The sequence below is a fragment of the Triticum dicoccoides genome, chromosome 5B (assembly GCF_002162155.2).
Source record: "Triticum dicoccoides isolate Atlit2015 ecotype Zavitan chromosome 5B, WEW_v2.0, whole genome shotgun sequence".
NCBI classification, from domain to species: Eukaryota; Viridiplantae; Streptophyta; class Magnoliopsida; order Poales; family Poaceae; genus Triticum; species Triticum dicoccoides.
This window is the reverse complement of record NC_041389.1, coordinates 627,687,578-627,691,830: the sequence shown is the minus strand read 5'-3', so window position 1 is coordinate 627,691,830 and position 4,253 is coordinate 627,687,578. Positions and strand designations below refer to the sequence as shown.

General features: G+C 41.6%; 1 pseudogene; it reads left to right on the top strand.

Annotated features, from left to right (window-relative positions):
* The first annotated feature begins 1,038 nt into the window (after window positions 1-1,038).
* LOC119310309 lies at window positions 1,039-4,019 on the top strand (annotated as a pseudogene).
* The last annotated feature ends 234 nt before the right edge of the window (window positions 4,020-4,253 follow it).

The window sequence follows — 4,253 nt, the reverse complement described above, 5'->3', positions numbered from 1 at the left end:
ACGGTTAAGCGAGTTGCTTGCATATCCGATCCTAGTTAATTAAGGCACTAACAATGAATATGCTTCAAAGGGCAACGGAACAACTAAAATGGTACTCCCTCCGTCCCAAAATAAGTGTTGACACGCTAATCAGCAGCTAGCATTTTTTCCGAAATTGAAGGCAAAAACTTTGCCTCATAGCGTTAATTAAGGAAGAGTTTACAAACATAACGTGATCAAGTGATCGGGGTAATAGACAATTATTCTCGCGGCATCAAAGATCCTGGTATAGATGTTTAGCCCCTGCCGTCCTCATAACACGGCCTCCCTCTTTTATCTTCTACTAGTATATGCCTGGCATCGACAATATTTCTAAAAATCCGGGCATTTGTAGCATGGCAGTAATAAAGATAAAAAAACGCCTTTCTTTTACACCTTTCTTGTTACTCACGGTCATTCTATCATGCATGCACTTCCACGCATTGCCAGGGAGCGCAGACTTTGCCGGTGTTTCTGCAAATAGAATACAGCGTACGGATGCAAGTAGCTCAAGCTCATGGCCGCTAGAAACAGCCGACCACTGGCTGGGAACCGAACACATTGGGGTCAAGTCAACTGCTCGTTGCGTAGGGGGTATCAATCTCGGTTCGAGATCGAAAAATATTTTTCTGAACCCACTGGCTCCTACCTAACCTCAACTTGATGCAATCGAGCTGGGTAGACGGTTTCCTGATTAGCGATAATAATTACATGATTACTTGATTAGCCTCTCCTCCTTCCCTCCTTCGTAACGCACAACGCACCCCCTCCGGCCCTCCACGACACCCCCAACCTCTGCAGGCCAGTCCTCTCTCTTTCTCCAGGTTAGTGCGTGATTACTTCTATGCATGCTCAAGTTTGTGTCCTTCATCTGCTGGTTATTCTTCAGTACATTCGTCTGAATTCCTTGTAGCTTCCGTTTGTTGATCATGTGAAGGGATTTCTGTGTTCTTACAATGTGTAGATAGACAGGACCTCGAAGTTAGCTAGTCCTTGTCCTAGTAGGAGATATAGAACATCATGGCCAGCAAGTCAGAGCAAACAGGTTCGACGCCCGCGGATATTACATTTCGACGGCTGGAAGAAATCACTGATCACTTCTCCGAGGAGCACAAAGTTGGTCGTGGTAGCTATGGAGAAGTTTACAAGGTATTGCTTCTGAAATCCCCTCACGTTTTTTTTTTCGTTGAACTCATTCTTTGTAACTCTGTCTGGCTTTCTTTGCCAATAAATTATAGCCCCTAGCGGCTATTTGAATTTTAATGTATGTGTTTAACAGGGATTGTATAATGGGGAAACGATTGCTGTGAAGAAGCTTTACCACATGCCAGGACTTGATGACGAGCAATTTAAGAAGGAGTTCAACAACCTTATGAGAGTAAACCATCAAAATATCGTACGACTAGTAGGCTACTGCTACGAGATCCGATATAAACATTTTGAGCACAATGGAGGATTTAGTTTTGCTGAGATGGCAGAAAGAGCTCTCTGCTTTGAATATTTTGAGGCTGGGAGCCTTGACAAACATCTTTCCGGTATGTCTATATATACACCGGTATGTCTATATATACACCTACACTATACTAATATATATTTTGCATGAAAGAAAATTTATCCACATAAATATTTTCTTCTTAATAATACAATACTTTATGTGTCTTCTACAGATGAATCATGTGGACTTGACTGGAATACACGTTATGAAATTATTAAAGGAATTTGTAAGGTGTAGATTACCTTCATACTGGATCCAAAGATTCTATTTACCATCTGGATTTGAAACCTGAAAACGTACTGTTGGATAAACATATGACACCAAAAATTGGAGATTTTGGGTTGTCAAGACTCTTCGCTTCGACAGAAACCTTTACAACAAAAAAGTTTATAGGGACACCGTAAGTTGATGTAAATTCTGAGAAAATAGGTTATTCTATCGCCTTTTCATAGTAATAGTGATAATAATCAATTTCATACCATGCAGTGGGTACATGCCACCGGAATACATCGAGAAGTGAAAAATCTCTCCGAAGTTTGATGTATTCAGCTTAGGTGTTATAATCATTCAGATTATGGCAGGACCTCTAGGCTACTCGAAGTTTGCAGATATGAGTACTGCACAAGAGTTTATTGAGCTCGTAAGAAGAATACCGGTTTTTGTATTCTGGAAATAAATTGATATTTTCAAATCTGAAGTACTTTTGTTGTACCTTATACTAAACGAAATGAAGTTTCATTTCTATAGGTACGTGGAAATTGGGGGAAAAGGCTCCAGCCAATGCCGTGGCATACATCACAGGAAGTGAACAAATGCATCGAAATAGCATTAAGATGTGTGGAGGCAGACCGAGTGTTAAGGCCTACCATAACTGAGATTGTCGATGAGCTCAGAAAGATAGATACCATGAAAAGGTCATCCACAAGCCAGGTATGTAATAATTTGGCTCTTGTTGGGTTTTGTTTCATGCTTCCTTGCCCGCACTTCAAATGAACCTGATCATTCGGATCATATACAATTAAAAAGAGATTTCTGATTTGGATCATACAATTAGTTTCAGAAAGCCGAAATACAGATATCCTGCAAAAGATTGTGAAATGAAGCGCGAACTAATTAATCTCTTTCTTCCATGCACGCAGGACTCCGAGCCTGAGTCCAAAATGTGTGCCGTAATCGACCCTCTCGAGCTACGGTTCCCATTGGAGCTGAACAAGGAGGTCCGGTGCGTGCTGCAGCTGACCAACATGACGGGTGACACTATCGTGTTCAACGTGAAGATGAACCAGGACAAGTACTACGCGCAACCAGAAGAAGGCACCGTGCTGCCGCGGTCCAAGCGCTACATCGTCGTGACGATGCGAGCATGGGGGGAAGCCGCGGCGCCACCGGACATGCAGTGCAATGACGTGTTCCTTGTGCAGAGCAGAAGGGTGAGGGAGGACGACCATCTGATTGCACCAGACAGCGATATCGCTGACGCTGAGCACTTCGAGAAACCAAGGATGGCCGGTAAGGTGGTGATGGATGAGCAGGAGCTGCCGATTGTTTATGTTGCCTTGCCTCAACCTCTCACCTCATCACATTAAGCCATAGATCACCCTAGTTTTTTTTTTTCAGAGTTCATACATCACCCTACTTGCATGCGCCGCCAACACAACCTGTATCGTCAGTTGTTATAGTACACTAGCTAAGTGCCCATGCGTTGCAACGGGATACAAATTCTAGCGATTCAAACATCAATCATGTCAGGACATACAAATTCTAGTGCTTCAAATCATGTCGGACATACAAATTCTAGTGGTTCAAATATCAATCATGCCGGACATACAAATCTAGTGGTTCAACATCAATTGTGTCAAACATATACTTATGATCCTCATGCATGTTAAATAACCACCGCCCCCCTCCCCCCTCTCTATTCCTCTCCCCCTATCTAGTTGTTGTACACCTGTTAATACCACATAAATATTGAAAGCAAAAGAATTTGTAACCTAAAATGTTTGCCGGCACCAACTGCAGCTATTCCATGTTGGAAATTTAATTTTCTAAGGGAAGGATGCAGCTTGAGAAACTATAACTTGTCTTATAAAATATATTGCCATTGTAATTCAAAGAGCTGTGCTATTGCATACCTTACCTGTCAATCACGCAAACAATGTATTTCCCAAATACAGAATTACAGGGTTGGTGTCCAAGAGAAGGATCGTCAACTTGTAAGAATGGACCTACACACTTTACTATCTTCAGTCTGGAAAATCGTTCCTATGCGAGATTCAGGATAGATTAGATTCCAAGTGTCAGGTCCTTAATATAATTCTCAAGAATACAAGCAAAGTTTGAAGTACTCCATAAGATAAGATGACTCTTGTTATGCTACAAAGTTACTTGAGCATGTTAAACAGAAGTATTGAACAGTTCCTAATACCCACAAGGAAAAATGCAACTTGTCGATGATTCTCATTAGTAGCAAAGTTGGCCTAGAGTTGAGAAAATATTGTCTTGGACTATAAGGCCTCCTTTTCCTAACCTGGACTGCATCCTATATGATGTACGAGTAAAATGTAGCTAGGTATATATGAACTGAGACAGCTACGTGCAGCAAGAAAGCTGGGATTTAAGAAAACTATGCTCCATACAGGAAGTACCCAGCCACCCAAACTATTAAAGTAACTTCTGAATCTAGGTAACTTAATCCCGGTACTATAGAATATCAAAACAAACAATGTGGTGAAGGGCTGAG